The 26,460-nt window shown below is 37.8% G+C and overlaps 1 protein-coding gene and 1 pseudogene across 4 annotated transcripts in view; one reads left to right on the top strand and one right to left on the bottom strand.

Annotated features, from left to right (window-relative positions):
• Window positions 1–26,460, bottom strand: part of RAD51B (RAD51 paralog B) — a 576,378-nt gene that overhangs the window by 484,743 nt on the left and 65,175 nt on the right. The window lies entirely within an intron of this gene.
• LOC118710650 lies at window positions 21,586–21,701 on the top strand (annotated as a pseudogene).

Below are 26,460 nucleotides of genomic sequence, written 5' to 3' on the forward strand. Positions count from 1 at the left end.
TCTTCAAAAATGTCAATGTCATACAAGATAAGCTAAGAAGCTGCTTTAGTAAATAAAATTAGAAACATGACTAAAAATCCTATATCCCCCAATCACCCATAAAGGTCATACTGGGACAATAGCTAAAATTTTAATCTGAGTCATATACTGGATAATAATACAATACAGCAATTGATCAATATACTGTGGTTATGTGAAACAGTGTCATTGTTCTTAATAGACACTTGCTAACGTAGGGTTAATGGTCACAACCTCTATAATTTAATAGCAAATGGTTCTGAATAAATGTATAATTTGAGATATATATATTATATATATATATATATATATATATATATGTGTGTGTGTGTGTGTGTGTGTGTGTGTGTTTGTATATGTGTGTGTTTGAGAAAGAAAGAGGAAATGTAACTCAATGTTAACAGTAGATAAAACTATGTGAATGTCATATGGGAGTTCATTATACCAGATATGTATATTAGACTCCATTCAAAAGAAATAGAAGACAGTACTTCCATCACACTAACAGACACTTGGAAAGAAAAGCACATATACAATAATTTTTTTTAATCTTCAATAAATCAACATAAATGTAATGGAGCAGGAGTGTGGTTGAAAAATACGGTGGAAAAACAGGGCCAAATGGATTATCAGAAAGACTCCTTACAGGAAATTATAAATCAGGTTTTGAGAGAAATATTAGTGAGATTACGATAAATGAGATCAGTTGATGGGAGAAGGCATAATGTTGTTTAAGAAAGATTATCTTATGGCGGCAGCAGGACAGGTTAAAAGGGAGAATGACTGATGTTAGGGAGATCAAGGAGAAGACTATTGCTGTAATCTAGGCTTGAGGTGTTGGGGGCCCAGACCAGAGTTGTGGCTGTTGAAAGAAATGCCCTGAGATATACAAAGAATCTGAAAGCAAAAGCAGTTAGTATGTAAAATGTTCAGATCTGTTAGAAATTAAGAGTTAAATGCTATTATTAACTGTATTTAAGTATTTTCCAATCATACACGAATCGGTTGCATTTTTAACAATTTACTTCTGTGGGGCAAAAACAATACTGCATACTCTCGTTGAACTGGAGGCCCCAAGGCTGCAGCGTTGTTTACAGTGAGCTCGGAGGGGCTGCCACTGCCAACCTTGCCCACGCTGCAGCTTCGTGTTTATAAGACAGCATGTCAGGAAAGTACATTTTTCTTTCTTTCTTTTTTTTTCTCCTTCAGCAAAATGAGTAAGCTAACTTTTAGCATATGGAAGCGTTTTCATATGGCAAGTCCTAGTGGGGGCGGGATAATTTGCAAATGCCATCAAACAAATATGCACTTTCAAATGAGGCTGATTAGACAAGATTTCATGTGGCAAAAGCTGTGTGCAATAAGTTACTTCCTTTTTTCAAGAAGGGAATATTCAAATTTGTATCAAATGCAGTTGAGTGATCAAGGAAGATGGAACTAAGCAAAAACCAGGAGGTTTGGTTTTAAGGCCATCATTGAAGATTTTCAGAAAAGTATCTTATTTGTGTGTTGAGAACTGAAACACAAAAACATTTAGTTTTTATTTTAAACTCCTTTTAGAAACTTTAAAGGGGTGGCAACAAGACCAAGTTGGACTAGAGTGCTTTGAGGTTGACTTCACACGGCTGCTCCCTGACACTTTTTTCATGATTATCTCTCTCCCTCCCTGCCTCACCCTCTCCTCTGACTTCTTAACCACTTTTACCTTTAAATATAGCTGGTGATTGCTCACTGGATAGATAAGTGGAACATATGTGGAGAAGTACAGGATGAATAAAGAGAAAACTAAACCTGGACGGCATGGCTCAGTGGTTGAGTGTTGACCAGGAGGTCATGGTTCGATTCCCAGTCAGGTCACATCCCCAGGTGTGGGGCATGCAGGAGGCAGCTAACTAATGATTCTCTTTCATCACTGATGTTTCGCTCTCTCTCTCCCTCTCCTTCCTCTCTAAAAATGTGTATTTAAAGAAGAAAAAAGGAAGAGGAAGAGGAGGAGGAGAGGGAGGAAGAGGAGGAGGAGGAGGAGGAAGAAACTCCGATGTAATAGTTATTGACACTGGAATGACTATTATGAGGAGGACCCCAAGTGCAGGGGTTCTGGAGGAAGGAACTGCAGAGGCAGGATGTATGAATTAAAGTGATCGGGGCAGTAAATTCACAACTGATATTCTGTATCTTCTCCAAGCTACTTGTCTAGAAGTCATTACTGTAAGGAAAAAAGGCAAGAATCAAGAGCTTTAACCTTTTCAATTTCCCTTAACTTCTCTACTTCTAATATTCCAGTGCTAAAGTTGGCACTCTTGACTGAAACACCTACATGAACAAGTGACAAAAAGAGGAAAACTTTTTTATATAAACACCAGTAATTCAGCCACAGGGAAACCAAAAATGTGCAAATCATAACTTAAATAACAGACCTGATATTATAAATAACCCTAAAATAAAAACCTAATAAGAATTACAGATGGCTGTAATAAAAATTTGAGATGTTCGCCTTTCTAACTATGACCAAATACCCTACCTATGGCTGTAGGAGGGGGATAATAAAGAGAAAAAACAGAAAACCTCTAAGCAGATACAAAGTAATATTAATAGAAACTAATAATGTGAATGGTGCTCCATCTCAGCAGAGGCACAGAACTAAAGTTAAAGTTACCCAAAGAACCTAGGCTTCAGCTCCTGCTGGCTCTTGGGCCTCATTCTTCAGGGCTGGTACAAAATACACCGAGAATATTATAGGACACAATTAACCCCAACGTTATTTTCAGGCTGTACGTGTACTTGCATTTTGATTATTAACTGCCTTTAAGTTTTCTAGATGAATGAGAAGATGTTGACACAAGATTTTAATTACTGCCCTTTCTTTGTGAATCGAATCCATGAAACTTTCAAGAGAGAGAGAAGATAAAAGTACATTCCTTGTTCTACTTATCTGTGCCAAAGGGCTTGGCCAGACCCAGAGCTGAAGCAGGCTAGGGATCAGAGACCTTGAACTGCTTGCTACTTAATACCTGTTCTGCTCCAGGCTACGCTGAAGCTTTAGCTTTGATAGTTCAAGGCTAAAAGCCAGTTTTGATAGCTGGCCAGAGGGAACATTTTTAAAAATTAATCTCTTTATACAGCAATACTTCTTCATGAAGATGAAGTGCAGTTCCAAACTGTCCTAAGTCCAACTTTATCCTCATTGATGGCTCTGGGAGTTAAAATTCATCCAGCAGCACCACAAAGAGAATTTTTTACAGCTGAGTCAAGTTTTCTAATTTTCAATCAATCAACCAACATGCACTTAGAGGGCTCAGTATAATAGACACATAAGTGGAAGGATTTTGCTCTGAGATAATTGAAATTCTAGTTGAGAAGGGAAATTAACTGAAACTAAAGAGAAAGAAGTACAGTATTTGATATTGAGCATTAATATAAAAGAAATTCAAAGAATAAAAATTAGACTGAGCCAAGAAAGTTCAAAATGGCTTTATGAAAAAGGTGAAAGGGCTTGGCCGGCATAGTTCAGTGGCTGAGTGTCGACCTATGAACCAGGAGGTCAAGGTTAGATTCTAGGTCAGGGCACATGCCCGAGTTGCAGGGATGGGGAGGGGCGGGCTGCAAAGGGGGCAGCCAATCAATGATTCTCTCTGATTGTTGATATTTCTATCTCTTCCTCTCCCTTCTGCTCAAATCAACATATTTTTAAAGAATGTTGAAAGGGATGTAACAAGATATGAGCTAAGACAGTGTTTCCCAACCTTCTCTCATGATGAGAATCACCTGGTGGAGTTGTTAAAACACAGATTCCTGAATCCCAACTAAGAAGTGCTAAACTAGAATTTTTGAGAACATTTAGGTAAAATTGCATTCCTAACTTAGTGCTCTGTATATAAAATCTGTCTTAGAGCACTAGTTAAGTATACAATTTTACCTATATGCTCCCAAAAATTCTAGTTTAGCACTTCTTAGTTGGGATTCAGGAATCTGTGTTTTAACAACTCCACCAGGTGATTCTCATCATGAGAGAAGGTTGGGAAACACTGAGCTAAGAGACAGATACTAGGAGGGGGGGGGGGGGGGGGGGGGGGGGGGGGAAGTAAGCATTATAGGTGAGGGAGAAAATCAATAATAAAGTCAAGAAGAAAGATTGAACATAGTATTAGGGATGGGGACAGGGACTGGTATAAGAAACATGGTTCAATAAATAGGTACATGGAATGCTTTAAATGCCAAGAAGACCAATGTAAATTTAAAGATTAGGCCAATGAGAGTCACACTTGATCATTGTTTTAGGAAGCAGCAGCATGAATTTCTTTAGAGAGAGTGGTTTAACAGCAGCATGGGGGTAAAGATTGGAAGCCACAAAGAAGTTGGTGGAGCCATTTAAGAGTGAATTGATGAGAACCTCAATTAGAATAATAACATCCATTTATGAAGCATTCAGCCCTATCTACTGAATGCTGAAATGTTTATCACGTGAATGTGAATAAGATAAATAGGGTAATCAAAGGACTTGTGTGCATAAATATAAGCATAACCAAAGGACACAGACAGTAGAGGGTTGAGGGCCTGTGCTGAGGGGTGGGAGCAGCTGGGTAGAGGTCAATGTGTGTGTGTGTGGGGGGGGGGGGGGGGGGGGGGAAGAGACATATGTAATACTTTAAACAATAAAGAATTTTTTTAAAACAATAATTTAAATTTTTAAAAAACACTAAAAAAAATAGATAGGGTATTACTGGCCCATAGAAACTGTGAGGTAACAAATAATGATTATTATAAGACTCTAAGTTTTAAAGTAATTTGTTAAGCAATGGACACAGGGGTGAAGTCAGCAAAGGCGACACCAAGTAAGGTCAGAAAAGCAAGGAGAGAGGAATCAAAAAACACACTGCCATTGAAAACCTGGGAGGAAAGCTTTATTAAGCAGTAGAAAGGTAGACAGTCAAGGTCAAATATGAAAGAGAAATACAGAATGATGAAAACTTTAAAAAATGTTATTGAACTTGGTATAGTTAAAAACTAATTAAAATGAAATAATGTAAAAGAAAGTGCTTCAAATGATCATGTTACTTTCCTCCTTAAGGAGAGAATGGTAGAGAAGTAGTGTAACAGGGATAGATACCATAAATTTATACAATTTATATTCCTAAGTCTATGGATCAACTAGCAACTGAATTAAATGGCTAGTGAAAAGTAGATCACATGTACAGTAGTGCATATTTTTTAATACACTTGTTTTGATCTAATATCCTAACTTTAATCCTATATTCTCCCTATAACAAAATATGAAGCCTTGAATTTATTCAAACCTTTATTACTCACCACATGGTGCTAGAAATTATTATTTACATGCTTGCCATCACTATTACAGGTAAGTTCCTCCAAAGTAGGGACCTTAACTTTAACTCATCTTTGAAGGTTCAGTACCTAGAACACATGTGTCAAACACAAGGCCCGCGGGCCAAATCCATCCCGCCAGGCCTGGCAATGTGGCCCGCACCGCGCTGTCATCACTGCACTCTGCTGCGTTTCCATCACAATGACAGTTTATGACTGTTCAGTAAACCATTCGGCCCGCAATTTAGGCTGGATTTTAGATTTTGGCCCCTTCTCTGATTGAGTTCGACACCCCTAACCTAGAACAATACCTAACCCACAGCAGCAGTTCAGTTGCTAATAGAAAATTACTGAATATAGTAGAAAAACAATGTCTTTCCAAGCATATTCATGGGTCATTTTTGAGGAATTAAGACTTTTCTTCCATTTCTCTTTGTTACATAGTATTGTTTCACTATATTCTCTATTTAGCATTTGTCCACCTTAGAAAATTAGTTGAGGTCCTTCTATCACATGTTCTCTTCTGCACTGATAGTCTGTGTATTTCACTTCTAAGATTATATAGACACTTATGTTCTTTTCCTAATCAAGTTAGTAATATGCAATGAATTAAACTAAGTATTTGCTAAAAAGATGAATCTCCAGGGGAAAAAAATAGAGGTAATAATTAAAGACAGGGAGATGAGTGAAGGATATACTATCAGTTGTTAGACACCAATCATATAAGTGATTCCTGTGTCTGCTTTTGCATGAATCCCTTGAGTTCCAATGTCTTCATTTCTTCAAGCTCAGACTCAACCCTAACTCAATTCTAACTGAACTATATTGAACCGAACAGTATGTTTTTTCATGTCTTTCTTCCCAGATCATTCCAAGTTTTGGTAGGGTGTCAAAATATTTAAGTATATCAAAATCTAAAATTTGGTATTTCCTTGCCCTCAAATTCATAATTGCCTGGATAAAGTAGTTAAGAGGTTATTTTTTAGGAGAAACTTAAGTAGAAGCATAAGAAATAAGAAAATAAGGTAAAGTTATAAAAATATTTTTAAATTAACATTTAAAGTACACGTAAGATGTTTAATTTTTTAAAGCCTATTTAAAGAACAAACCAACTAAATTTTTAGTTTTTAAAAAGGTCCTAATACACCAAATTAATCTATAACTTTGCCCATTAAAATAGAAATAGACTACTACTAACCTTAAGGAGTTATAATCAGGACAAATTCTTACATTGAAAATGTTTGTGGGCAGTCACACAGAACAGCTGCCACCGGGATGGCTAAAATAACACAAATTAGATGTAATTGAGTTAAAGGACCACACCAGGTTTGTAATTCAATTTGTTCTATGTGGTTTAGGTTTGGGTTTATTTTTCCCCTCCAGCAAACCACGGTTTTAAAACCTCATCAAATGGGAAGTATAAAGAAATAGGAATATACATTGCAAATATTTAGCATGAACCATTTACATAAAATCTACTGTAATAGTTTAGACGGCGATTTTTTTTTTTTTAACCTGAATGCGAAAAGCACTTATTTAAGCTTCCTTTGAGGGTCCTACTCGCTAAAACTTCCATTTTTCACTCTACCATCATTTATGCTAGCTGTAAGTGAGTTTGGTTTTGAACTAGTTTCCTAACTTTGTACACTTTTTACCTACAGGTAAAGTGTAAATTCCAGGTTAGGGTCAATGCCATTTACAGAGCTCAGTTCAAAATCCTTAGGGTCATTAATATGAGTCAAGGGTAGCACTAGTATTTTACCACAGCGGACTTTTCAGCAGCTTCAGATATAGTTGATTAAGCACTGCTGATAGATGTGGCTAATTACACTGTCATCACCATGTTGATAATTTTGATTTCTATGGGTCTAAACATCCCTAAAAGAATGTTTAGATAAGATGTCCTGAAACTGACCAAACCCAAACCCTTGATGGGAATCCACTCATACAAGGCAATTTGATCACTGAGGGATTTTTAAGGGAAAGAGTTTGGCTTAGAAATCTGTTGCCTCTCACTGTACCCTTTCTACCAGAAGTCATGGATTTGAAGCCAAATTTGAGGTGAAGAACGTTCCAAATAAGTAGGTTGCACAACCAGCTTTCAATTCACGCCATGATGATAGTTCCACGTAAAACCAAAGGGTCTGGAATAATTAACGGGCTTCATTTCAGAAAATCCTGTTTAACGAGATTTCTCTGATAATTATAGTTTAAGCAGAACACAGCCTTGGGAGTGTGTATTAACTTGTAACTCATCAGAAATAAGCACACCTTTTGTTGATATTGATTACCTATAAATTATTTGGATTCTTGCATGCATTAAGAAGTCATTTTGTCCTGGGAAGAGAGCACATGAGAACTTGTACTGAGATAAACTCTTGCCTCCACAGTTTTTCACTCTGGCAGCTACAGACATGAAAAGCACCCAGCCTAATAAGTCTTCCTTGCATAACACCCCAGAACACACCACCAGCTTCTCCCCTCCAAAAGCCAGCTCTTCCGAGATTTCCTAAAACTCTAAAACCACACCCAAGGAGCTTAAACCTCTTAGGTGGCTCAGATAGTAAAGTTATCAATCATGTCAAATGAAGAGGGAAATGGATTTTTTTTATAAAGAATAATATTTTATTTTAGTAATATTGGTATCAAGGGGATGGAATTTTTCCAAATTAAGAGAGCTTGCTATTTAGTCTTCTGCCTGCTACCTGACACCACCTGAGGTATGCCATAAATCTTCCTGAAAGACAAAAATACTACTGGCTAATTATAGGGGTCTCATGCATAAACCAGATGCTGAATTGCAAGATGGTTCAGATTGTTGCCAGCTAGAACATGCATGAGGCACTCCAACTATCTTGGGAGCCTAATCACTATTTTTATGCCAAAGGGGAAAAAAGTGGTTCCATTCTTAAACGTAGAAGAATGCACAAATGTGGCAATGCTATCTTCCTGTCTTAAATCCATTCACAGTGAAAGCAATCTCTGTAACTTAAAAGGTTTGCCTCCACTGAATTAAATAAATCTCAAATTATATAACCATGATCATTATTCAGATGAAGAAATGAAGGCAGAATGACGTGACTCATCCAAGTCCACATGTAAAAATTATATTGTAATTAGAAAATAAATAGACCACTCTTTCCCCCAAGGCAGGATGACCCATGCAGGCATACAGCATAACATACAACATTCTCACAGAAAAGGGGGGGAAATGTGCTACGGGAAGTCTGGAATACATCAAGAACTTTGTATTCCTCAAGACCAGGGCAAATCCTGTCCCTTACAGTTCATTCCCCTCACCATTTTTCCAACTTTTCTATGATGCTATTAAACTTCTGTTACTTCAATAGTAACTTTTAAAGTAAAAAATTCAGCTTATGATTTCAAGTAAAGAAAGGAAAAACAACAGGGTATCCTTGCAATTGCCCTTCTTGATTATTTGATTGGTTTGAATTCTAAAGTTCAAGAGGAATCAAATAAGTAACCTTTACTTTTTATCTGCAAAGCCACATTCCAAGGCCAATTCTACTAAATCTACAGATTAAAAAAAAACCACATTCTACTGACATAACCAACTTAGGTTGGAAACTAAAGCAATCACCAGCCATCTTTTTAAATTCATATGAAACTGCTGAATAAGGAAACAGACCCTTCCTGACCAAATCAGTTCAGAATGTCTCGCCTCAGTTGAGACTGTGGGAAGCATTCCAGAGCAGTTTACCTACTGAGTTATAAACATAACTATTCCACTTCTCATAGGTTATAGACAGAACAAGTTTCACATGTATTTATAAATACTTTGATTGTGAAATATATACTTTCAAAATTGTAATCTTAATTTTTCACATCACAACAGAATAGCCGCCAGATGCAGAAAAGACACAGGGAACACGACTGGACTTCATGCCATCGTGTGTCAGTATTGTTCACCCAACGGGCAGGAAGCTTTGGAAGAATTGTCACACCCCCTGGGCTGACGTCAATTTGAAAAGCAGTGCTTGAGAAAAGAATTCATTTCTTTAAAGTCTTCCCTCAGAAAGGAGCTATTTCTACAATTGGGTTTTTTTGTTTGTTTGTTTGTTTAACGTTTATTAGTGTTTTGTTTCAACTGAAAGAACAACAGGTATTTTTCAAGGAATTTCTTACATGTTTCTTATAACAAAAAGCAACCAATCACAAGAAGGTGTAAAAGGGAATTTAGAATGAGAACTTGACACAATACGCCTACAAGAAGGGTTAGAATTCAAGTAAAGTGGCAAATTTTGCATACGACTTTCTATTCCAAGATGATCTAAATGACTCCTCACAGAGAATATTTGAACAACATAAAATACAAATATACAATAAAAAAAACAACAACACAGACTAAACTAAAAGATAGGTTGCTAATTACTGTAAAAGGCACCAAATGGCTCAGCACATTCCAGTTGGAAAGAGCCATATCCAGCATCCATGGGCTCCTGCAGTGTACAAACCTTTTACTTTTCTATCAGTCTTCAGCATTGGTCTACCTAACATAGAACACTCTTCGTTGGCCTAAGAGAAATAATGAAAACTTTAGGTGACCTATTCTGAGTACTTCTCAAGAAATTTCTTAAATAACCACCCCACTGCTGCCATTAATTTATGTAGAATCTGTACCAAGGAGCACAGAATAACAGGCAGTGATGATTTTTTTTTTTTTTTTACAAAATATCCCTGGGTCAGTTAAGAGCCAGAAATAATCTATTACATGTTACAGATGAAAATTTAAGAGCAAGGAATGACCTGCAATCATGGAGAGTCAGTGACGGGCTGGGGCTGATTCCCTCAATTCCTGACTCCTCACCCTTTGCTCCTGGTATATGATGGTACCTCTTAAATCTTTAAAATCAAAGCATAAAACAAGTGCAAATGTCTCAGAACCTCCTATTCACTTTGACTCAGTCCTATACTTCTTTTTGTATATAACATAAAAGAATCCTAGAGGTGTAAAAGCCCTAAAATATCATCTAATCCCCTTATTTTACAGATTTCAAATTTGCTTCTTGAATTAATTTGGGAATTTAAATTAATTGCTAAACAGAAGCAATGGAGAAGGGGGACTTAGGCATATGGAAAAGGAAAAACCAGATGTGTGTGTGTGTATGTGTGTGTGTGTGTGTGTGTGTGTGTGTGTGTGTATATATATATATATACCACAAAGATCCCTGGTTCCATTTAATTTCCAGCAATGCCAGTAATTGGGAGGGGGAGAGGGGAGAGTAAATAAAGGGGAGAGGGTGTTAATGTCAGTGATGTCCTTTGAACTGAGTCCAACATTCTAATTTTTAAGGAAAACATTCCTCCGCCAGCCAACAATTGCAAGCTTATTCCTTACATAATGGCATCAGAATCAATACTTGGTTGCTGTAATTTTTCCCCCTTTTACCTTCTAATTGTCCATGTGAGACCACCAAGATAAGAGGAAGAAGTCAGGCTAGCATTAAAGATGATACCAGGCAGAAGTTGGAAAAAATGTGATAAATCATCTATATTTACCAATATGAAAAGTTCTCCAAGATATATTGTAAACCTAAAAAGCAATTTTGCCTAATGAGAGGCAGTATGATATGGTTTTTTGGTATTTTTGTTTGTTTTTTTGTGGGGAAAGTACACACAAACACAAAGCAATAAAGCAATACTATATGTCTTCCTTTCATAAGCCTATTTATCTACCAAAACCTTTATTTCTAAGTCAATGCAAAGAAAAAGGTCTGAGGATACATCCCAAACTGAAAATAGGCATCATTTTCTGCTCTTTTTTTTTTTTAATTGATTTTTTACAGAGAGGAAGGGAGAGATATAGAGAGCTAGAAACGTCGATGAGAGAGAAACATCGACCAGCTGCCTCTTGCACACCCCCCACTGGGGATGTGCCCACAACTCAGGTACATGCCCTTGACCAGAATCAAACCTGGGACCTTTCAGTCCGCAGACCGGCGCTCTACCACTGAGCCAAACCGGTTTCGGCCATTTTCTGCTCTTGATGGCGAGGTTATTGAGATTGAAAAAGATAGTTGTGATGGGAACTTAAAGTACTCTCCATAGATATTCTGAATATTTTGAATATGTTAATATGTTACTTACATAATTTAAAAAATTTTAAAGAATCAAACATGTACAAAATGGACAAAAGTTAATCAAGAATGTGCAAGGTTTAAGTAGAAGCGCGCCTGGGCACAAGCATGGGGAAGCCTCAATTTCCTCAGGAACTCGAGGTAAAGAGCTGAGGTTTTCCTCCTTCAGTCAGTCTACTTCTCAGACTCACCTTCTCTGGCCATATTCTCTAGACCAGTGGTCAGCAAATTCATTAGTTAACAGAGCCAAATATCAACAGTACAATGATTGAAATTTCTTTTGAGAGCCAAATTTTTTAAACTTAAACTTTTTCTAACGCCACTTCTTCAAAATAGACTTGCCCAGGCCATGGTATTTTGTGGAAGAGCCACACTCAAGGGGCCAAAGAGCCGCATGTGGCTTGCAAACCACAGTTTGCCAACTATGGCTCTAGACTCTTTAACAATGCATCAATGTGAAGACTAAATCTTGTGGGCTCCGATCAATTCTTTGCTCCTTGGAAAGTGAAATAAGATAGGAGTTGTAGGTAGATAAGGGTAATGGGTTTTCCTGAACTTAACTGCTCCACTAGGAATCTACTATGGCTCTTTTCCTCTGTCCTCCAGCTATGAAATAAGAATGGGCTCCTGACTATCTGTATCAACAGGAAGGAGGCCTCCGTTGAACATCGTTACCAACCAGTTTCATCAATGTTCTGCCTCTAGTGCCTTACAGAGCCAAGTCCTTGCTCCTGGTTGGCCTCGGAAAGAAGTAGTCTGCAGTTACCTGTCCGAACTCCTTCCTAACAGCACCTATTGCCTATTTCTGGGAACATGGCTTGTTTCTTCTGTCCTACTCTGTCAAGAGTGTTCTTTGTAAAATCTTGGTTTCTTCAGTTCCTCTATATAAAGGAACAGTGTGATCAAGCACAAAGAGAAAAAGCAAGCTCAAGGAAACTATGAGGGAGTTGGTGGGACAAGAGTAAACATGTGCTTGACAACAGAGAGTTGGGGAGGGAGAAATTGTGGTAGAAAATGAGTGGAGAATAAGTAGATGGAGCCAGAGGATGAAACCCATGCATGATAAGCTAAGGAGTTAGACTTTATTCCTTAACATAATGTGGACCCATCAAAGGTTTTTAAGCCAGAGAATGGTATGATCGGATCTGCCTTTAAAGAAAGAGATTTGAGAAAAGTAGGGAGAATGGACTGGGAAAGCCTAAACGGGGAAAGACAGCTCTCCTAAGAATGGGACTGAAACATTAAAAGGGCCTAAACAGGGCAATGGAGAAAAGGAAACAAAGATATTCAAAAGCAATTTTGGAGACAGAAGAGACAACACTGGTGGATAGATTCGTTGTGGAGACTAAGGGAACATAAGGACTCAAGATGAATATGCGGTTGCCAGATGCGAGGACCGGGAGGCCATTGAAGATAGAGAATCCAGGAAGGGAGGGGCTGTTTACAGAGTGTGTGGAAAAATGAGTTACGGGTTTGTGGAACTGCATGCTAGGATATCAACTCTTTGTAAGCTCCAAAAAGATAAGGATCTTGCTTGCTAATTTTCTCTGTGCTATACCTAGTGCAATGCCATGTGCATTTACTCATGTTTGTGAGGACAGTGATAATGGCATTCTCTCCCAGGATAAGACTTCACAATATTTAAGGTATCTCTTCAAAGTGCCTGTGAGGAAAGGAAATATGAGACAAAGTGGTTTATTCTACTTTTCTGTCAAATTGCTTCTTTTGTTGTTTCCAAAATAAATTTCCAATAATAATAGGGCTTTTAACAAGAAGGTCTATTGCTAAAAGCAGCCTCAGGCAGACTCTAATACCTGTCACAACTTTACATTCTACACATTCCATTAATCAAGCCACATCACCTTTCATTCTCTTTCTTGTTCAGGAACCTGTACTACAACTTAAGATTCTAAAACCTGCCACACCCAATAGGCAAACATATCAAAGACACTTAAACAATTTGAAATTTAAAAAAACAAAACAAAAACACACTGCTATTTTATTTGAAAAACCTTAAAGTGGGTGAGGGGATATAGGGGGGAAAAGACACCATTTGTTCTGCTGAGTGTTGTTATGCATTGTTTTCTGGAGTTTGCCTTGTAGGCATGTTGAAATCATAACTAAATAAATCAGCTCCAGCTACACAAAGAAACAATACTCCCTTCCCCGTGGACGCCAGAAGGGAAAATGGCATCTTCTTCATGATGTACACACACTTTGGAGCTGCTTGGTTTTTAATCCTCTGCCAAGTCAAGTTTTAGTTTTATTTTAATCTCAGTTACCACAGTAAATTCCGAATCTTTGACAAGTAAATGCTTTTGAATCCCACTCACTTTCCTTTCTAACTCCTGGAACTTCAGAGTTCAACAATGCCTGCACTGCTGATCCCTTTTCATGAGGAAGAAAATAAATACACTATAAATTAGGTATAGTTCCTGACATTTACAAGTTGGTCAACATGTGAAATAGGTTAAGATAAAATTGTATCTTTCCTGCCCATCGTTTAAGTGTGTGTGTGTGTGTGTGTGTGTGTGTGTGTGTGTGTGTTTACATGTACTATTGAAGAAAAAACAGCACAGGAAGTCAGGAGATCTGGGCTCAAGTCTCATTGGTTTTAGTCAAGCAACTTAAAATGGTTTCCTTGTATCTAAAAGTTAGGAAAGTTGACTAAATGGTTTTTATATGCCACTCCCTTTCACTTTAAAAGTCTGACTCAAGATTATGGCTATTACCTGATTTTTTCTTTTTTCTTTTTTTAACCATGGAAAGCAGTCACTCAAAAAAATATTCCGAAGAAAACAACTAGTTTTTATGGTATTGGAATAAACCTCAGAAATTACCTAATTTGTACAGCTTTGAAACTATATTCCAAGAGTTATAAATTGTTTTATTTACTGGAATGTTCTACAGTTTAAAGAAAAACATTGCAAACTACTCTTCTAATCTAACTCTGTCATTCCAAATGAAGAAACTGAAATCAAGATTGGAAGAAGGAATATAACACATCAATAAATATGGTGCAGCTCTTAAACATGATGGCAAGAGAAGAAAGGTCATGAAATACTTTAGAAGAAAGGAGGATATAAAACTGTGTATAAAAAACATGTAGGCATACATCTGTTTTTCAGGCTAATAAACTCATTGTATTAGTGTCACTAAAACATTGTCACTATTCATATTCAAATAATATAAAATAATAACAAATGAAAAATGCAACAAATGATCCTACACCTCACCATTGAGAAATATTCAGTATTAACATTTAGTGAGAATCACTCCAGACAGCTATTTCAAATATATAGAAGGGTAGATGAATGAACAGAAATAAATTTATTATTTCTGGGATAAGAGTGTTACTTGCTTTTAAAAATTATATATATATATTGAAAACTTAAGCCTTAGATAAATTCTCCACTCCAAGAATATTAATTATAAAAATTCCTCTAACTTTGAGGAAAAAACATGATTTAAAAAGGTGTATATTGAAGCCACGCTGGTACCCTTGACCAGAATCGAACCTGGAACCCTTGGGTCCACAGGCCGACACTATCCACTGAACCAAACCAGTTAGAGCTAAAACTATTAAAGTTTAGACAGTATTGACCAAATTCTTGCTATAAAAAATAAGTAGATTAATAACTTCCACTTCTTTTCCACCTCTCTCTCAACTTTTGTTTTATTTGCCATGATGTATAACATTTCCCATTCTGTTCTGTTAACATAGTGCCTATAGTTTCTAAATCTGATATTTATATATAAATCTATTTAAGATTCACAATCAGCTTTTATTTTGATTCATCTCTTGGTTGGCTAAATTTTAACAGGTAGATTTCCCAGTAAGATTTCACTGATGCTATATTCTCTGAATTACTTCACCTTTGAGGATTATGTGCCTGTCACCTTTATTCCTCAACTAGAAGCCCGGTGCATGAATTTGTACTTGGGTGGAGTCTGGTTGACTGGCCTCAATCGGAGTGGGTGGGGCTAATTGGGGGCAGGGTCAGCCAGGAGGAGGAGCCCTGGGTGGTTGGTGGACTGGCCCCCACTCCCTGGTCAAACTTCCGGTCAAGGGGACAATTTATTATATAGGTTGACATCCTAACTAGGAACAATATTCTTGGTCCATACTTGCTTTCATCAAAACTTTGTTGACACTGCTCCTCCAGTATTGTACTTTGTTGTGATGTCTGAGACCAGTTTAATTCTCTCCCTTATATGAGTTTTGGTATAATTATTATTATTATTTGCCAGAAAGACTGAAGAAGTGCTTCCTTAGTAACAACCAGGATTCTAGTTGATACTGGTTCTTTTTTTTTTTTTTTTTTTTACCAATTTCTGTATTCAATGTATGTTTTTTATCTGCAGATTTAGTTTTCAATTTCAATGAAGGTTTGCTGTATTACTTCTCTAAAATCTTTTAGTTCAATCTGTTGGGTCCTCTTTCTCACAGATACCAGTAATCCTCTTGATTCAGCTTTGTGTCCTATCATTGTTAACTAAAGTGCTTTAGTCTTTTGTCTCTGTGTTTACTGTGATTATTTCAGGCTCTTGCTCCAAAGCATTAACTTTTCAGCTACCTCTATTCTATTCCTTACTGGTTCCACGTCACTTAGTTCTTCAATGGTGTTGTGCCAATCTTCAATTTGTTTCCTCGATCTTGTGAAATCTCTTTTTCATCAATACAATACTATTTTTAAAAATTTATCATTGGTAAACATAAAAAGTATGTGTCAATCACGTTACATAAAAATACTGAGACCAAAGAAGTGAAATAATTCGTCTAAATAAAGTTGGTAGGATGGTATCCTTTAACTACATTATGCTGTTTCTAAGATATTTGCTTGACATGATAGCTACCATTTTAAGAGAAGTGAAGTATCCAGCCAAAGACTAAACATCTTTACATCAATGATCCAAAATATATAATTTTCCAAGAATAATATTTTTCCTCAAGCTACATGTAGTTGTTGTCTTTGAACAACAGAAAAGTGAACTGTGTTGGCAATCTGATCACCAGCACACAGTCTGCGTTTCAGATACACAGTGAATGTGAGTGAAAACCTCTCCTGCTTTCTTCCTGGCTGATTCTGTTCTGTTTCAGGGACTCAGCAATTACAGACCTCATATAATTTCTCCATCAGAACTGAATCTAGAGAAGGAAATTCCTCTCAGTCTGGCAAATTATTGCTTAATATGTCTAGGCTCCACTCAGTGTTCTTGAAAAGATAGCTCTCTTAAATGTATTTCCTCTTAGATATACTGTGGCTGTATTAATATACAAATACTCTGATGCTAGCACATTCCTGAAACCTTGGGACAGGGTCCTGGAACAAAAACCTATATTTTCAAAGTGAAAGATAAACACTACAGGCTCTGAAAATGTTGTTTATCTGAAATGTTGAGCTAAAAAAAACAAGAACCTTCATTGATGGTTAAGAAAATAAATGTGATTTACAAAAAACAATCATAAAATATTTGAAAAAACATTTTTTTAGGAAGAAGAAAAATGATGTCATGGAAAGATCAAGCGGAGTGGAGTCAAACCATTCCTGGATTTGAGTCTCAGCTCCTTCCAAGCTGTGTGTGAATTCTGAATAAGCCATTTAGCTTCTCTGAACTTGAGTCTTCATTTGCTCGGTAGGTGAACAGTATTATTTCTGCCAAGTAGTCCATTTAAATGTTTAATATAGAATATTAACTTTATATATTTCTATAAAGTTTATAAAGTGATTTTACAAAGAAGGTATTAGTCTTGGCAAAAACAAGTAAATATATGATTGGTGATTCTTGGCAGGAACAGGAAAATATATAATTGATAAAGGCTATCTTTATATTTCAATGCTAACGTATTAACCAAAGGAAGCCAGGAGAATCAAACAAGCATGTGAGATAACAAAAATCATAACTTAAATTCCAGGAGTGGTGACACTGGCCGTTGGTTCCTATTGTACACATATAAACCTCAATAGGTTACAGAATAAACATAAAACTGAAGAATCTAGAAATCCAATAATACAAGAAATGTCCCTTATAATGGGTTAAAATAAAAATAAGGAATATGTAAAACTGACAATAAGATATATAGAAGGGGGGGGGGAAAGGGTAGCTAGTAACCCCTGAAGGTTTCTTTAAATATAATTAAAAATGTTATGCTAAATCTAGATAAAGGGCAGACAAGGCAAAATGAGGAGGAAACGAAAGGATTTAAAGGAATTATTTAAAAGCTACCATATCAGTTTAGGAAGTTTCTTTTTAGTGTCTGGAATATTCTAACAAAGGAAACTAAACTTAATAATCTTGTAACAGTGTGGATGCCCTGTTTTACAATTTAGTGAGATGAGTTAAATAGATGGTCACTGAAGGAGGATAAGATAGTAAATTTTGTTTTTACTAAAACAAGAGCTGGAGCATCTTCAAAAATAAATTGAGACTATTCACTTGGCTCCAGCTCCATTCCACCGAATTTACATTCCCCTTCCAACACTATTCCAGAAGACTGCCCCAAATAAGAACAGGGAAGAAAGTAAAGAGGAGTATTTCTTCACTGCAGCTTTTATCTGAATTTTCTGTTTACTATATTCAGTCTTGATTTCATACCAAGTTTATTTGACAAGCACTTGGTGGTAAAACTAGACACCAGATTTTTTCCTTCATAAAAACCAACGTGGGTGGCGTCTTTGTATTTCTCATCTTTTTTACAAAAGGGTACCTCTTTGCGGTGGCATGAGACCTCATAGAGCTGTGTGAGGCATTCTGCTGCCCGGCCTGACCAGGCAGTCGGCAGTTAATTCCACCTCTCTGTAATTCTATTGGATTAATAGTTATCAGCAGATCTGGTCAATCTGAAGACAGGAAAGAAAAGAAATGCATAAAGGAAACCAGTGTCATCAAATAAGAAGAAAGCTTCGTGTACACAGCTCTATGCTAAGCATTATGCAAAGTAAACAGACATGATTCCTGCCTTCCAGAGGCCTCCATGCAAAAGCAGATGGTGTCGACACAGACATATAAACAGACTTTCACAGTGTAGAACAGAGACATGATGGCTGCCAGTGGGCAGAAATAAATCAACAACAGCTAAATATTTATAAAATGTGAGAGATTTATGATGTGCAGTGGATTTTGTGTAATACATGGAATGGTCTCTGGAATTGGTGGGGGTAGGGTAAAGATGCACTTCTTTTGTGTCCTGATCCTCCTCTGTCTCCAACTCCTTGTGTAACCCTGGGTTTTAAGCTTACAGCGACTATTTGTAGGCCTATAAAAATGAAATAATAGCATTCAAATTTCTTCCAGGTTGTATACACTATAAGTGCATAGTCTCATGAGAATATAGCACAGAAAACTCTATTATAATTTCTAATGAAGTGAATCAGGATAGAAATTCAATTTTTAAATCTCTCATCAAAAATATTCTCCCATGATATACTTTGTGATACCAGTTAACCATCTGGGGACATGAACTTTTGAAATGGTTGACCTGAACTTTTGATTAGAGACCGGGAATCTGAATGTTATAAACGGTACTGTCATTCCCCGTCTAATGTTACCTGTTTTATTTCTCTGAAACTTCCTCTGGCCATCTTCATCTCTTTGTTCCTTCTTTTTTTTTTTTTTCCACTTTCTTTTCTTTTCACCTTTGTATTGTTGTTGTTCTCCTCTAACTGTGGAATCTACACAGATAAGGTGCCTATAAGAGGCTCCCCAAATAGAGGAACCTTTCTCCCTCCAGTTTCAAAATAGGAAGGAACCTGTTTTTTAAATATTTTAAAAACATCATAAAATGACACTGAATTACAGACCTAAGAGATTATCCAGTCACAGTAAACACCTTTCAGTACCTAAGCTGTGCCATGTTCTTCTATATCCAGGTGTTTTACACTGTTTGGATCGTCCTTTCACTCACTCTCTCCAACTTAACCACACCAATACCTACTCACTTTTCCCCAGAGGCAAGTCTTACGTTTTGCTTCTTTCCTTTTCTTAAATATGTTCAGAGCCTCCGGGACTTCTCCTCTGACATTGGCATGTGTCACATCCTATTTTATTCATCTTTCATCTATCATCTCTATGATTCACAAGACTAATCATATGGGCAGGAAGTAGGATTTTTCTTTATCTCCTGGCTCTAGCACAACACCAGGCACATGGGAAGTATTTGAAGAAGGTTTGTTGAAGAAATGAATGATTAGCCAATAATGTGACCCAAACAATTAAAATATGCCCTAAACCTTTTTTTTTCATCCTCACTCAAGGATATTTTTTCCATTGATTTCTAAAGAGAATGGGAAGGAGGATAGAGGTAGGGGAGAGAGAGAGAGAGAGAGAGAGAGAGAGAGAGAGAGAGAGAGAGAGAGAGAGAGAGAGAGGGAGGGAGGGAGGGAGGGAGGGAGGGAGGGAGGGAGGGAGGGAGGGAGGGAGAGAGGGAGGGAGGGAGAGAGAGAGAGAGAGAGAGAGAAATATCCAAGTGAAAGAGACACATTGATTGCCTCCTGCATGTGTCCCTATCTGGACTGGGGAACCTGCAACTGAGGTATGTGCCCTTGACGAAATCAAACTGGAGATCCTGCAGGCCAACACTCCAACCACTGAGAAAACCAGCCAGGGCCGTTCTACATCTCTTGACCAGTACTTCTCAACAGTGCTTTCTGCAATAATGAAAATACTCAGTCTCTGTGCTGTCCAGTACAGTATCCACTAGTCATGTGTAACTACTGATGACTCAAAATATGACAGTGCAGCTGCATTTTTAATTTTATTTAAATTTCATTCACTTTAACAGCCACATGTGGCCGGTGGTAGATATAATGGAGAGTGCAGCTCTAGAATCATGGGAATATAAAATATACATAATTTGTTTTGCTTACACAGTTTAATATACTGAACATTAATACAGTTTGCTCTAATAATTAAAATTTCTGTAGTGAAATTTCTTTTAACAGAATATGCAATTATTGAGAGCAGGATTTTTATCTTGTTCATCATCATCTTATATATAACATCTTATATATAAATTTATTTTGAAAACACTGTACAGTTAAGCTGAATTGAGATACCAACTGTTCAAATGTAAAGACCTTCGTGTCTCTTGTAGTTTCTTTCCAGTTTAAGAGTAGCAGGTAAAACCAGACAACTCCCATCAAAGTAAAACAAACCAAAAAAGATGCTATGTTGTCTGGACTGTGTCCTCCATAGTGTCAATGAGCAATGACCTAAAGGCTTTCCTTTCAGAGAAGGAACCAAAGAAAGAAGGTTCCCAAATACGTCCCACATCTCCCCCTCTGCTCCATCTCTATTCATGCCATTTTCTTCACCAAAAGTCTCACTCTTAGTCCCATCCCATCCTAATCGGCCTCAATTCTACATCTACTGCAATGTCTGCTTCACAAACCCCTCTTCATGAAGCATTCACCTTGGTAAAGGATGGCATCTGTCTTGCTTACAGAGCCCTTTACTTTGTTCCATAGATGTTTCAAGTTTATGGAATACAATTAATGTTAGCCAGTCAAAATTTAATGTCTCACTTTCCTGAACTATCACCAATATCTATGCATAATGTTTCATTTTTATTATCACCACAAATTCTAAAAATTAAAAGTCTTCTTAGATTGAGTCAAACATCTTTTACACATCAGCCTATTTCTTGATTTGGTGTATTTCCAAACCTCGAGCATATCTTTCATATGAAGCAGAGGAAATCAGAAACAAGAAGAGTCAGACATTGTGTCATGCAAAACTATGCCACTAAGTGACAGAAGCGATACGCTTGACAAAATCCCAACCTACATTCCTAGAACAAGTCCCTGGAGAGATTCTGTTTTCTTATAACATTTGAAAATAACTTCAGGTCCAAAGTATATATATATATTGCTTTTTTTGTGATCCAGCTATAAGCAGTAACAATACCATCATCATTTATTTTTCCTTTTTTAAATTTTTTAAATTTATTTTAGAGAGAGAGAAATATCGATGTGAGAGAGAAACAGATCGACTGTCTCCTGCATGCATTCTAACCAGGTATCAAACCCACAACCTGGGCATGTGTCTGACCAGGAATTGAACTGGCGACCTTTCGGTGCATGGACCATGCTTAATCAACTGAGCCACACTGGCCAGGGCATCATTTGTATTTCTGAATCCAAGATGTACATCAGCATAAAGTATCTGACAACAGAGGTCTTCACAATTCTTGGCAATAGTAAAGCCATGTTATGAGCTTTAAAGACACTGAAGTCATTAAGGTTCCTGAAAATGATTATAAGAAGTAGACAAAAAGTTACAATATGAGAGCTTTCATGAAATTTTCTTTTGTTGTTTCAAGAAAAAAAAAATTTACTAAAGAAAGGCAAGAAATAAAATTACCTGTTTACCCTCAATTGTGTCCTCACTGAAACTCAACAACTTATCTCATTTTAACTATTTATCACTGCAACTACACCACATCTTTCCTCCTCTCTCCTTTCCTCCTCATTCCCAGATGAGGCCTTACTTTTCTTTAATAAGATGTCTGAGGTCATGTAGCATATTCTTCCATAGCATCTGTCCTCCACTAGGAAGCTCCTCTGTACCTCACCCATCTTTTGTACTCCTCCTTTGACCTCTAAATATTCCCTCCCAATGTCTAAACCTCAACCCATACACTTGATCTTGTTCTTTCCAGTCTCCTCCAAGATCTGTCAGTCAGTAATCAACCTCTTACTCTCCAGGACCTTCTCTCTCTCCTTCTCCAAAGGCTCCTTTACTGCTTACAAATGTGCTCATTTTTCAATTAAATAATTTTTTAAAAAGACAAGGGGAAAATATCCTTTCTTCAACCCTGGTGCTCCTATAGATAATATTTTATCTCTCTCATTCATTTTATTTATAATTTATTTGATCTTTACCTTCCTGGGTTCTTTCACACCTAACATTGCACTAAAAAAGACCAGCAGTGACTTCAAAACCACCAAACTTTCCTTTACTTTTAATACTCACTCAATAATATGCTTTTACTGGTTTTAGAGAGAGAGTAAGGGGAAGGGAGATAGAGAAACATCGATCGGTTGCCTTCCATACTCACCCTGACCAAAGAGGGAAAATGGATCAAACTGCAACTAAAGATCTTTTCCTAATCCTCAGCTATTTCCTGCTCATTCTTTCAGAGGACATCTTTACTTCATCTCATTATATCTATAATAATAAAAGTGTAATATGCAAATTGACCAAATAGCCAAACAGTGGAATGACCATCCAGACGACCACACTATGACACCCACCGGCATCAGGCCAGCCAAGGTGGGTGCGATAAGATTGGGGGGGGGGAAGGCCCTCACCATCGCCCCGTGATCGTCCTGCAGAAGGAGGCCCAGAACACCAGCTGGTGGGGCGATAAATCAGGGGGCTCCACAATCGCCCCAAAAAGGGAGGCCCAAGCCATACATGGGCAGGGCAATTGATCTCGTGGCTCCCAGGCTGCGAGAGGGCACAGGCCAGGCTGAGGGACCTCTTGCAAGTGCACAAATTTCATGAACTAGGCCTCTAGTTTAATATAAGGTTATAATATCACTTCTCTTTTTTTCCTTGAAGATAGCAGCTATACCACCTGTCCTTCCTCAAAAGATGTTCTTAGACAGGGCCAAACTTCAAGATGTGACTTAGAAACAGGTTTAGACTACAAGAGGCATACATCTTGCTGCAGCGATATATTCTATTTTTTTTATAAGCGCCCTGGCTGTGTTCATACACTGTATGACATGGTTTAATATCACTTCTCCCTGCATAGCTGGTAATCTATAATAATAAAAGCATAATATCCTAATTAGACCGGACATCCTTCCGGACAAAGCCACAGGGGTGGGGGCCAAGGCAGAGGTCCCAGCTGCTGCAATGGTGGGGGCTGAGGCCCTTGCATGAATTTTGTGCATCAGGCCTCTAGTTCATTAATATTACAGAAACACTTTATAGATTTTATCTACTTAAAATCAAACAATGGTATGCACTTTGTTATTGACAGTGATACTTTCAAATGACACTTTCAAAACTTTGGACAACTTTTAAAATTCCTAGTTATGCTTTTCTCTATAATGAAGCTGGGAGAATTTTCTTCCTTTGGTTTGAGCAGCATAATAAGGAGATGACTATTGTATTATTAGTGATGATAGTAATACTACATTAGCAATCAAAACTAAAAAAAATTCTGAAATTAAAACATTGGAAAGAATAACTAATAATCATTTATTTGTTTATCCCAATTTAAAAAAATTTTAATAGCGGAGAAACCAAGATGGCGGCATAGGTAACCACCTAACTGCAGCCTCACAAAACAATTTCAAAAAAATACAACTAAAATACAAAATGAACATTATCCAGAACTACAGGAAAGTTGACTGACTGGAAATTCTACAACTAGAAGGAAAGAGAAAACCAGAAGGAAAATCAGAGGAGCTATAAAAGCCTAAGGTATGGAGACACGGTGCACGCGGGAAGAGGACGGAGCCTGAGAGGAGGCGAAGGCTGAGTGTCTGGCTGGCATTCCCTAGCGGGAAGCTCCTAACTGTACTGAACCCCCGTTCCAACAGCACTGAACCCCAGTTCTAGGCAAGACCTTGGGACCCAGGCTCATAGGGAAGGAGTCTGGGCTGTAAGGTGGAAACTCAGGGGGGTGGCGAAAGGCAGTCCCGGAGGTGCGCACATTGCGTGCAGAGGACAGACTGTTGACTGAGCCACTAGATTGCCCTAGTAGGAAGGAGACAAAAGCTCTGGACTGTGTTGAGCCCCAGTTCTGACTGCACTGAACCCCAGTTCTAGGCCAGACCCTAGGACCCAGGCTCATACAGAGGGAGTCTGGGCTGTAAGGCGGAAACTCAGGGGAGCGGTGAAAGGAAGTCCCTGAAGAGCAAACATTGCGCGCAGAGGACTGACTGTTGACTGCAGCTGGATTGCCCTAGCAGGAAGGAGATAAAAGCTACAGATTGCTCTGAACCCCACTTCCAACTGCACTGAACCCCAGTTGTGGGCTCATTGGGGGAGAGTCTAGACTGTCTGGTAGCGGGCAAAACTCGAGGGCACCGATCTCTCAGCGAGTACCAAAGGACACTGAGGAACACTGAGACTAAGGAACCTCATAGGGTGGGGCTGACTGGAAGCCAAGGCTGTAGGCTCCACCATGAAACTCTGCCCCATCCAAGCTGAGCACAGAGGCTTGTGCAATTTTCCAAGTCTAGTCAAATAAGGCTGTCACCTGGCATAGACACAGCTGATCCTCACAGCCAATTGGCCTGGAGGTCAGTTCCTCCCAGTGATACCAACAACAATCAAGATTTAACTACAACAAGGCTGTACACACAGTCCACAAAAGGGGGCACCAAGAGTGTCCACGTCAGGTAACTTGGATGCTGACCCACTGAACCATATAGGACACCTTAGCACACAAAGCCACCCTACCAACTCAGGGAAGCAGCGAAAATGCCAAGACAAGGAAACAGATCACAAACAAAAGAAATGGAGGACAAAAAGCGACTGGATATAGAGTTCAAAACCACGCTTACAAGATTTTTCAAGAAATTCCTAGAAAAGGCTGATAAAATAAACGAGACCTATGAGAATATGAAAAGGGATCAACTAGAAATAAAGAATACATTGTCTGAAATAAAAAATATTATTCAGAGTCCTAAAAACAGAATGGAAGATTGCAAGAATCAAGTCAAAGATATGGAACATAAAGAGCCAGAGGACACACCTCCGCAGAAGCAAGAAGAAAAGAGAATCCAGAAAGTTGAAGACAGTGTAAGAAACCTCTGGGACAACTTCAAGTGAACCAACATCAGAATTATGGGCATCCCAGAAGATGACAGAGAGCAAGATACAAAAAACATATTGAAAGAAATAGTGACAGAAAACTTACCCCACCTGGTGAAAGAAATAGACTTACAAGTCCAGGAAGCACAGAGAACCCCAAACAAAAGGAATCCAAAGAGGACCACACCAAGACACATCATAATTAAAATGCCAAGAGCAAAGAGAGAATATTAAAAGCAGCAAGAGAAAAGCAGGTAGTTACCTATAAAGGAGCACCCATATGATTGTCAGCTGATTTCTCAACAGAAACCATGCAGGCCAGACGGGAATGACAAGAAATATTCAAGGTGATGAATAACAAGAACCTACAGCCAAAAATACTCTACCCAGCAAAGCTATCACTCAGAATCCAAGGCCAGATAAAAAGCTTCACAAATAAAAAAAGCTAAAGGAGTTCATCACTGCCAAACCAGAATTATATGAATTGCTGAAGGGGGTTCTTTAGGAAGAGGAAGAAAATAAAGATAAAAATTATGAACAACAAATATGCAACTATCAACAAGTGAATCTAAAAACCAAGGGAATTAAAAAATCTGATGAACAATATTAACTGGTGAATATAATAGAATCAGAGGTATGGAAGGGGAGTGAACTAATGATTCTCAGGGAAAAGGGGAGTGGGGGGTACAGGAAGAGACTGAACATAAACTGTGCACCTATGGATGAGGACAATGGGGGGTGAGGAAAGGGCAGAGGGTGGGGTGGGAACCTAGTAGAGGGGAGCAATGAAGGGGGGGGAATGAGGAACATTTGTAATAATATGAATTATAAAGATTTATTTTAAAATAAATAAATAAATAAATAAATAAATAAATAAATAAAAATAAATTTTTAATAGGTACATATTAGTTTGAACCTTCTAATAGCATTTGGAACTATCAATTGCTTTTACCAATGCTGGTGGCTAATTCCAGCATGTCATCATATTGTAAATGCAAGAAGTCTTCAAAAGGTTGATGGGCTTCTATTGATGGGCAGAGCTGAATATATATTATTGCCTACTGGAATAGCTGAAAGCATTTCCCCAAACCTGAAGATCTGCATATATTATTGCCTGTTACCAGACAGTTGAGAGCATTCCAATTTACATGTTACTGCCTCCTGCTGGCCAAAAAGCTGAACAGCAGAGGGCATTTCCCCCAACTGACAATGCGTACTATATACTAAACCTTACCTTTGATATGTA

This window comes from Pipistrellus kuhlii, unplaced genomic scaffold (genome assembly GCF_014108245.1).
Source record: "Pipistrellus kuhlii isolate mPipKuh1 unplaced genomic scaffold, mPipKuh1.p scaffold_m20_p_1, whole genome shotgun sequence".
In the NCBI taxonomy this organism is placed as follows: domain Eukaryota; kingdom Metazoa; phylum Chordata; class Mammalia; order Chiroptera; family Vespertilionidae; genus Pipistrellus; species Pipistrellus kuhlii.